Here is an 11418-nt window from a genome sequence, read left to right as displayed (position 1 = left end):
TAAAACATTATGAAGGACTTGGATGTCGGCAGGTTTTTGAATATGTGCAAAAAAGTCTTTCCAGTGTTACCATAAAAGGCTCTGTATAAATGCATAAATAGATAATAGTGGGAGCATGTTTATTTATAAAAGTATCCCATGAGTTCATGTCTCAGCTTCATAAATGCTAATGAATCCATCCAGTGATGCGCACCAGTGGCTGCTGGACGCCATCAAAATGAGCTCGAGGGGACGACTGCGTGGCCCCGGCTTTGATTACAGCTCACCGGATTAAGAGAACACGGCAGAAGGGGAGCGAGGAACCAGCGGGTCCGGGGCGAGCGGGCCTGCAAAGCCTCCGCGGTCACATCCCAACGGATACATTTTAAGTGTCTGCGGATCTGCGGTCCAGACAACAACAAAAAAACCAGCGAGGTACGGCAAAGTCCAAGAAGCCGCGGCAGACACTCACCAGACACCTGCTGCATTCCAGCGACGTTTGAAGTTGGAAATCCAAAACTTCCCATTTGCAAAACTATAATGGACCCATCCTGCCGATACCCGTTTCAAATCACTCGTTTTTATCAATGTGACGTCGTCTTTTTTTCCGCTGTTTCACAGATTAATTTCATCATTGTTATTATTGTTTTATTTCTCTATTGTGTTTCCTAGATTGTTCTCATCCTCTCCTCTTGGTTATGAAACCCAGAGTTCGGCTATTTCGCCAATCTTTAGATTACGACCGTCGTTTGGAATGCGAAAGGAGTGACGTAGAGACGCCGCATACGTCTCTGGTGACCTGTCAATCACAATAAGCCCGCACTAAAGCACACCTTGCAATATGGTCTATTTGACTCTAAATGGAATTTAAACCATATGTTACGTGGCTCGCTCACACCAGGAGAAAGTTGTTCAACTGTAGCATTTTGGCCATCTCCATCTTGGTTTTTGGAACTAGCAATTGAGACCATGAACTCGTGTTTACAATGTTTACTGAGGTGATGAATCAAGTGAGAAGTAGGGTCATTTTCCCATAGACACTATATTCAATCAGGCTCCTTTTTGCCACCACAGGAGGCCCCCCCCCCCCACCCCCCCCCCCACCCCCCCGATGGACGTCAGAGAGAATGCACATTTTCCAAACTGCTTTCAACAGTCATCTGCTGAGGAAGACTTCAAGATGTTGCGATAAAAAAAGGACCTTGAGTTAAGATGTTTTTTTTTAACTTTTCATTTCTCTTACCGATGCAGTATTACAGCTAAACAAGAGGCGGTTACACTAACCGACAGCTACAAGTTGCAGACTGGGGAACGGAATATGACAACGTTTCACGCTCGACCTGCAGGTTTTGTATCTCGGCCTCATTTTTTAAAAAACATATTAGCTGCACAGTCGGGGGCGACGGCGGGAGGTTGGCATCAAGGGTTTGCGTGGAAGACGAGTGGCGACAGCGAAGACTCGTGAGTCAAGATTCAAGCCCGCGGCGTCTCATGGAGGAAAACGTTTAACACTGAATCTGTCAGCCATCGTGTTTTGACCTTTAAACAAATTAGATGATTTCACTCAGAGTTGCTCTTTGTCTGTGGGATTAATACTAATGTGCCGAGATATATCTTGATTTGCATTTAGTTTATTAACACCATCTGGTCTCTTTTTGCAGTCAGAAAAAAAGAATCGTTCCGATACAAGTACAATGGGAAGAGGAGAGCGTAAATATTCATTTATTTCCTGGTTATATTCCTGTTCGCACAGTTCTCTTTTAGCCGTGACATATCTTTATATCTTGGAAGTTTGGGGGTCTTGTTCACAAGCGAAGGTAAGAAGTTAACAAGCAGATTGGTGCAGCACCAGCCTCCATGGACTCTTAGGGACCAGTTATCACCTATGAGTGTGTGCTTTGTGCTTTATGGTTTATGTGACTCTTAATGAACCATCATTTACTAAATAAACATCACGCTGTATTGAAGAATACTTGAAACTAGATGATTGAGACCATAAACTCATGTTTAAAATGTTTACTAAGGGGATTAATTTAAAGAATTATGTTTTCTTATAGACTTCTATACAATCAGACGAGTCGGCCCCCTGGTGGACATTATAGAGAATGCAGGTTTAAGACACCGTAAATAAACATGGTTACAGCCTTGGGGGGGGGAAATGTTTTTTATCTCTATAGCTAATATGCCGGTTGACATTACTCATTAACTGTATGGGCGATCACATGTTTTAATTATTTAATTATTTAATTATTTTGAGGCTTAAAGTTGTATAGTTAAAAAAGGCGTGGGAGGTGTTGTCTCAGGTCGCCAGCTGCGAGCTGTTCCCTCTGCCGCCATCTCACCAACAATCCACCTCGTATAATGTAATATATGCACTGTTTTGTGGGGATTCTTTGCTATGTGCTAAATCCAGCTGATATAATTGTCATGCAAATCAGGAAAAGATGAGATTCCATAAACAAAGAGCGAGACTGTAAAAATAACATGGGGTTGTAGCATAAATACTCACAATAACATATGGTGAGCAAACTAAACATGTGCATAAGAAAACTGTGAAAAACTGAGACAATACAAAAGAACCTGGAAATATCGCCAAAAAAAAAAAGTTTTCAGGTTTGATAAATAGGGAAATACTGAGCCTTTGTTTGAAAACTGAAACTAAATATTTCTGCACTAATAATCATTGGGTTCAGGGCTGTTTTTTAGTTTTTTCATTGGATTTGTTGGACAAAAGAATGACAGTTTGGGACAATGTGCAGTGCCAGTGCTTTAAAGAGTTAAAGTGGAATAAACCTTCATTCAAACCAGATTATAAAAAAAACTAGGAGACACCAACACCAAAGAGAGCTGTTAGGTTTTTTTTTAGTGCTTCTATTATATTCGGCTTTGCTTTGTGCCAGATGCGTATAATCATAATGTTTCGTCTCGTGGGGGTAACGCTCGTGCTCACGGCACAAAAGCAACCGTTGGGGAGAAAGTGAGGAACCGCGGCGTGGTGATAAATCATAATGGGTTACGCCTCGCTGCTTTCTGTGGCCTGAATACAAAAAGACAGCAGACCGCTTTTTCCTTTGAAGAAAATACACTCGCAAACATTACATTATAAACAGTATGGGCAACTAAAAAGGTTTGATGGACCAAAAATGGCGAAATGATGTTGTTATCTTCTCTCTAAAATGTGCAGAGGTGGAAGAAAGAACGGTTAAAGTGCATCGCTTTTAAGGATTTATTCTGACTGACTGATTTAACAGGGATTTATCTCTAATCAAGATTGGTTTATTTCATACCCGTAAATAACTCAATAATAAAATGAAATAAAGCTCTGACAATCTAAAACCATTAGCGTCAGTGCGCCCTCTAATGTAGATAGAAAAGCAGCTCGGTTTAACTGCTGGATGGATGAATGTACACTGAATTATTCACGTTACAGCCCCGGTTGGTTTGGTTTACTTCTCTCTGAATCCAATGAGAGACACATTCAAACAGCTATGTTTTTGTTTTTTTATTATCATTATCATAATAATAATCTGCGATAATCATACGCGTCAACATAAACACACACTGTGACGCTTCTATGTAAATCTACTGTGTATTGCAGAGAAAGCAAGGCATTCTGGGAGTCGTAACACTTGCTCTCATGATCCCAAAGGATCAAGTTGTTTTCTTTTAATGTAATTCATTGCTTAAAGTTGACAAAATTACTGTACATTTAGTTTGTTTCTTTCTCTGACACGGTACTCTACTGTAACTTGAGTCTTGCTGGTTAAACTGCTGGCAGGAAAACACTGCGCATGTTTAATTATTACAGCAAATGACTATTGATTACAGTAAGATGCTGTATTATTTTGATACGGTAAAGATTCTGTAAATTGCACAGTGTTATGCTGGGGAAACTGAATAAGTAGTAATTTACTATAATTTGACAGTAAAAAGTTGGAGAGTTAACGGTTAAAAAGTTATAAAGGCTATAAAAAAACAACGTTAACTGACGGTTGGATTTGGGAATCGAACGCAAGTCTCCGGTGTCAAAGTCTGACGTTGTGGGATCAAAAATCTATACAGCATAGTATCGCGATATGTTTGGCAATTTTGCATTGTTACACAGACGCAATCAATAGTATCAATCTTTTGTTATTTAAACTAATGATATTGAAAATACAAATTAAATATATTGATCACTTCAGACCCATTTTGCTGCAAAAAGATTATTACATGAAATTGATGTTGACAAACTGCATAATTTACAGGTGAAACAAGGCAATAGGTCACAAATACTTATTTATCGAAATACTCAACATATCGCAAACTGTTTAAAATCCTAATGGACATGCGGTTGTTAAGTGAAGTCTCAGATACATTTTTCCTGCTCAAGAAAAAAACATATAACTCCCTGAAAAAAAACCCCACATCTCTTTGTGCATCACATGTTATTTAAAAAATGATATTTAAAATGCTGGTCTCATTTAAGTTGCGTATCATTAATCACAACCAAGTTGCACACACACTTTCACTTGTGCACCGCCGTTACACAAGCAGCTTTATATGCATCTCCACCACCATGCAGCACATAAAAGAGTTCCACCGCTCCAAAGGGAGGGTGGAAAACTCTCGTCAACCCACCGAAAGAAAAGAAAGAGATCCTTCCGGTGAAGTGCAAACATGTTAATCAGTAATCTGCCTGAATTCACCGCACCGCCTGGCAGAGATACATCAATGCATTTCCATTTGAGAGAGAAGGCAGCTGAGGCTTTTCATCCCCACTGCTATGTGTGATCCCACCCGGAGTCTCAGGTGCCTCATCCAATTTGTTTCCATGAAAACACCAACCGGCAATTACCACCGGGGCTGGCGCCATTTATTAACGGCTTTCAGCGTCTCTATAGTTTGGACCTCGCCTCTGCGAGTATCAAATGAATGAATATAAATGTGTCAATCAATATATCTGTGTTTTAACCAACATATTCTCACTCCGACGCCCTAAGCTTCCAACACGTCGGTTTCTGCTCGTTACCGTCGGTGTCTTTTCAAAAATAAATCTTGAATAGTAAGTTTACTTCTGATATAATCTGATTTGTGAAAACAATGGATTTAGGGAGCGCAAAAAGACGCGTCACGTTAATGACCCCCTTATTCAACATTTTCGTTGTACTCAGCTGCTACCCTCTCATGTTATTCTGGTTCCCAAAAACCAAGATGGCGATGTCCAAAAACCAAGATGGCGATGTCCAAAAACCAAGATGGCGACAGCCAATAATGGCAACAATCAAAATCCAAGATGGCAACGGCCCAAAACCAAGACGGCGACCACCAAAAACCAAGATGGCGACAGCCAAAGATGGCAACAATCAAAATCCAAGATGGCAACGGCCCAAAACCAAGACGGCGACTACCAAAAACCAAGATGGCGATGTCCAAAAACCAAGATGGCGATGTCCAAAAACCAAGATGGCGACAGCCAATAATGGCAACAATCAAAATCCAAGATGGCAACGGCCCAAAACCAAGACGGCGACCACCAAAAACCAAGATGGCGACGGCCAAAAACCAAGATGGCGACAGCCAAAGATGGCAACAATCAAAATCCAAGATGGCAACGGCCCAAAACCAAGACGGCGACTACCAAAAACCAAGATGGCGACGGCCAAAAACCAAGATGGCGACAGCCAAAGATGGCAACAATCAAAATCCAAGACGGCGACCACCAAAAACCAAGATGGCGACGGCCAAAAAACAAGATGGCTATGGCCAAAATGCCAAACTTAAGGCTTCAAAACCTTAGTCCACAGACTGACTCGGAAAAAAGCATCCCAATTAAAATGGACTGAGCGGACCGCTGAAAGTCCGGGCCAATCAGCAAACTAGAACAGCAGGCTGCAAATCCCTGGTCTACATTAGTACGGCATCGATTCACGGCGTCCAAATCCATTATGTTCCAACACCCTGAATGTCGGTCAGGCCGTTCACTTCACAGCTTCCAACGGTGTCTAAATGCAGATTAAAACAATAAATCTTGAGTTGAAATTGAAACGTGCACACGGACTGACAATCGCAGCACTGGATGTCAGAGGGTTCGCGGCCCGTCGGTCCTGATCAGAGAGAGATTGTAGCCCGACACGTAGATCAGAGGAGCACCGAGGATGTTGTTTAACAGGACGCTGGAGTCTCTGTGCTTTCTCTCCTCACACGTTTACATGGATCGTGGTTTTATCTGGTCCTGCCCGACACCTCCTGCTATTATCATTGTCATTCGTAGCATTGCATGTAGTATTGCCGAGGCCGTTACTGCTTTCATTATCATTATTATTCTACTATATCCACTGTTGTTGTTATTTTTGGTACTCGGAACTTCTTCGTCATGCTGAATATGCATTGAATGTGTTGTAACTGTGTTATTTTGTTCATCTGTACACATGACATCTAATGCACTTCTGCCGAGTGTAAAGTGAAATAATAAATCATCATATATAATAATAACCAAATAAATTACGGAAATAGCCTATAACAACAAATGTGCTCACATATTTTAGGCCTAAAAACAAATGAATAACCAAATAGAATGTAAATTGAGTGTTTGTCTATCAATCTCCACCGCTGTGTTTCAGGACCATGGTCAGCGGCGAAACGACACCCACCTATACACACACACACACACACACACACACACACACACACAACAACAACAACAACGAGCACAGTCCGTGTTGAGAATAACTAATGTTTGCGCCTAGCGAATAATGTGTGATTAGTATTCTATGTTTCTTTTTGGAATGCGGTAATTTTATTTTTAAAGATACATTTTAATGCTAGACTTCGTTATTTTACTTGATGTTATATTTTGCATCTTTCCGTCCAAAGGGAGGGATTCCTCCTCAGTTGATGTTCCTGAAGTTTCTTCCATTTATTTGACCAGTAAAAGTAATTTTTTTTACTGGTCAAAGAACAGATTGTGTGTTAAAGCCTCTATAACTCTCATTCCCCACACACACACACACACACACACACACACACACATCTGTTCCTACGCCGTACTCGTCTCCACTAACTGAGTTTACGTTTTAACTGCGCTGAGTTGGATCTCCAGCAGCCCGTGTCCAGACAGATGATCTTAATATACCACGGTGGCCGGGAGCCGCGTTCACACCTGAGCCCCTGATGTCCTCTGGTGCTCTGAAGGCTGCACAAAGGATGCAGAGGGACGGGAATATAAGCAAACATTGCCTCCACCTTTTTAACCCTTAATTGTCACATTATTAAGACAACTCACAGGGCGGATATGGATTCATTCCTTTTTATAGCGCATAGATGTTATAGCGCATTGCAGGCATAGAGGAATAACTATATTTACTTAACTTAATCATTAAGATTAGTATACTGAACAGACTTTCATTTCAATATTCTTCACATAATGGACATGGTGGGTGGAGCTAAGTACAAGTGAATCACAATGTCACAATGAATTAACTGAAAGCACACTGTGTTAAGTGACCTGTCAATCACCTTGCAGCCCCGCCCTAAAGCATACCTTGCTTTATGGTCTGTTTGACTCTAAATGGAGCATCATTTACTAAATGAACATCAAGCTGTATTGAAGAAGACTTGAAACTAGAGATTGATACCATAAACTCATGTTTACAATGTTTACTGAGGGAATAAATCAAGAGAGAAGTAGAGTCATTTTCTCAGTCGCCCCCTGGTGGTCAGTAGAGAGAATGCATTAGAGAGAATCCTTTTTTCAGAACTGGAGGTTGACAGAAAACGGACACATTTCTTTCTTCTAATATTTTGCCGTCAACTTTTTCAAATAAAAAACAGCTACATACTTCCACACATCTTTCTCTGCTTTATTTGTTCTGTCAGCAAATGACCACCAAGTCCAAACAGCTCATTTTACAGTTTGGTTTACTTCCAGTGAAGTAAAAGCATGAGTGACAGCTTTGGCACACGGTACAATGCAGCCGAACTAAATCCACTGATCCGGTTTGACAGCCGGCATCCATCCATCCTTCCTTCTTAAGTGCCCTTGAGCAGGAGACACACTTCCTCTCTCCAAGGATGTAAGTGGGGAAGAGAGAGGAGGGACGGGGGAAACGGATCTGTGCCTACGTGAAAAAGGGGGGTTTGTGTACTTTAGGTGGCAGCGTTCCTCCGTTAGATAATTAAACCCTCACATTTGTTTTGGGTGATGTGAACATTTTGACAGCAGTCTGCTTTTAGTCAGAGGAGGATTATGGGAAGAGAGCTGTGTTTATCCTGTAGAGGAAGATCAACACTGGAAAAAGAGGATGAGATAATAGCTGCGGGACGGCTCCGCGGAGAGCAAACAGCACATTATCTCCACAAATTATCCTAATTAATTAAAAGAGAAATGCTGGTAATCAACTACATGCAAAAAAAACAACAACAAACATTTTTTCATCATCTAATAATCTGCTAATCTGTTAAGAAATGTAAGCGTTTTGTCTGTTAGATGTCTGAAAATTAGCAATTTGTTTGCAGAAATTCAGTTTTTGATGTAAAAGCAGAAACTGGAATCAGAGGGAATGTTTTGCTTTTCGTAAAAAAAATTTTTAAAAAAAGCTTAAAAACACAATCGTGTTCTAATTGATTTGTGGATTCATTTTTTTTTTTCAGCTTCAGAAACATTTTGACACAAATAAAAAGCCGGTTTGTGGCCGATTGAACCTCATTGTAACAAACAATGAGCTCAATTGCACCAATCGCACTTGAGTTGGCAACCGCTTGTTCACTGATTGCAGATCCATTGTGAAGACTACATCAGTGACAATGTAGCTGTAATTTTGGCAACTACTGAACAGAAGTGACCATATTTGGACTGAGGAGTGACTTGGAGACACCGTATATGTCTCTGGTGGAGACCTGTCAATCACCTTGTAGCCCCGCCCTAAAGCATACCCTGCTTTATTGTCTGTTTGACTCTAAATGAACCATAATTTACTAAATGACCATCACGCTGTATTGAAGACACAATGTTTACTGAGGAGTAGAGTCATTTTCTCATAGACTTCTATACAACCAGAGGAGCCGCCCCCTGGTGGACATTAGAGAGAATGCAGGTTTTAAGACACTTCGGCATTTGGCTTCACTCAGGAGAACTAAATGTCTGGTATGAACATAGCATGAAGCTGCAGCTAATCATTATTATTTTCATTAGCGATATATATTGTTCAATCCATAAAATGTCCGAGCTGAATTATTAAGAATGACCTCATTCAAAAGATTTAATGACTTAACAGACACTTATTGAAATAATAAAATCCTAGGGATTGTTTACTTTAATATAAGACAGAGAAAAACGGCACATTTATTCAAATTGTAAACAGAAATTAGGGCATTCTTGCTGAAAAAATAATGCCATACAAAATGTGTAAATGACTGTCCCCTTATGAAAAGACAACGAGCAGATGAATGGATTCAGTAATTACATCGTCACAATAAAAGGGCTTCTCCACATTCTTACTGTATATGAATATTCAAACTAAATCGGAAGACAATTTGAATATCATAAGCAATATTAATGCGATATGTCCTACTATATCTTTACACATGTGTCTTTACGGGTCAAATGTTGTCATTTCGTCATCAAGGTGTGCGTCATAAATAAGAATCTGAGCTTTATTCCTGCTAGAGAACACCGTTAATAAAAAGAGACTCACCGGGAGGGGACACGCCGAGAAACACAAGGCGACGAACAGAACACTTTTCATCTTCGCTCCTCCGGTAGAAGCCGGTCTCGGGTCCGGACGGACGGGTTAATTAAGAGTAATTAAAGAGTCCCGGACTTCATTGAAACTCCACTTTAGACGAGTTTCATCGCGGTGAAATGATCTGGGTGTTGTTTTGATTCCAATAAATGTGGATGAAAAAAATAATAAAAACACACCCCCAAAAAAATAAGAAAGAGGAGGAGAAGCCGGTGATGCTGTGAGTCCACTCCGGTCACCTGCACTGAGCCGAGTGAGCCGAGAGATCAGTGACCCGCAGCTGCATTCCGCTCACAACAATGGGAGGCACCGACACTTCCGGTACTGGATTTCAAAACAAAACCCTTTATTTATATTGAGATACCATATCATATAGATGTAATATATGGAAATATATATATATATATATATATATATATATATATATATATATATATATATATATATATATATATATATATATATATATATAGATCATCATATGTAATCAGATCTTTTGATGTCTTGTCCCAGACCTACCCAGAGAGAGTCAGTAATAAAGAGGTTCCCATTCTGCAATAATATATGTTTTTGTTTCAAATGTACACACATATTTTGATATAGATATATAGAGAAAAATATACATGAACAGTATATGAATATATATATATATATATATATATATATATATATTAAAAATGCACATATATATATATGTATATATATGTGTATATATTTATTTCTCTCTCTCTCTCTCTCTCTCTATATATATATATATATATATATATATATATATATATATATATATATATATTGTATGGTATACAAAGTATCTCAATATACACTTCAGCTTTAAATGTTAATTCAGAGATGGGATGCAAACAGCGTTCTTCGGTGTCCAATACTTTGCACGTCCAACCATCCACCCTGAACTCCTCCTGAAGAGCAGCTCTATAACCTTCCTTATTCCATGGCATGTTCATTTTTCTTATGAAAAAACACGGCTGCTTCACGTATGTAGTTAATTGGGCGCATGATGCCCACCGCCTGCAGTGTACAGTTCATCTACTACTTTAATTACCATCCAGGCCTCTATTCACCCACCTTGTGGTTCTTTTCTGTCCAGACAATGGGGGCTAAACAGAGGCCCCCGTGTTGCATGTTTACCCCACAATAGATGAAGGCCGAGTGACACCACGGGGAACCGGGTCCAACCGGGTCCAACCGGGTTCTGTGTGTGTGTGACTCAAACTCTGTGAAGTCTGAGTCCAAACGCCTTACACTTTGAAAGACAAACTGATGTTTTAAACCTTTTTTTTTACTTTTTGAGAAAGACAAATAGTGTTATAATGTCCATTTTCCAAAAGAAGATACATTGCGGACATATTTGTGGTAACAGCATTGAAGTTTTAATCCTGTGTGTGTGTGGTTCCCGTGGCAACAGGATGACTGTAACTTTTCAACTGAGTCCGTAAAGAACCACTCACACCTGGCTTTTGGTTTTTAGTGGGAAATGTTACCTTTGGCATTCATTCCTGGGTGGACGAGCAAATTTTGGCCTCTTTTTTCATGCCGCAATATGTATTCAAGTAAATAAATTATAAATAAACTCAACAAGGATTTGGACAATTATTGTAATTTTGGTAAATATACTAGACTCCATCGGCAGAAACGGTCATTTTACTTAATTCAAATTGACAGAAACAAAATGAAAATCTTAAAAAAACACATTGGTTAG

The sequence above is a fragment of the Cyclopterus lumpus genome, chromosome 17 (genome assembly GCF_009769545.1).
Source record: "Cyclopterus lumpus isolate fCycLum1 chromosome 17, fCycLum1.pri, whole genome shotgun sequence".
NCBI lineage: Eukaryota > Metazoa > Chordata > Actinopteri > Perciformes > Cyclopteridae > Cyclopterus > Cyclopterus lumpus.
This window is presented reverse-complemented; position numbering follows the sequence as displayed.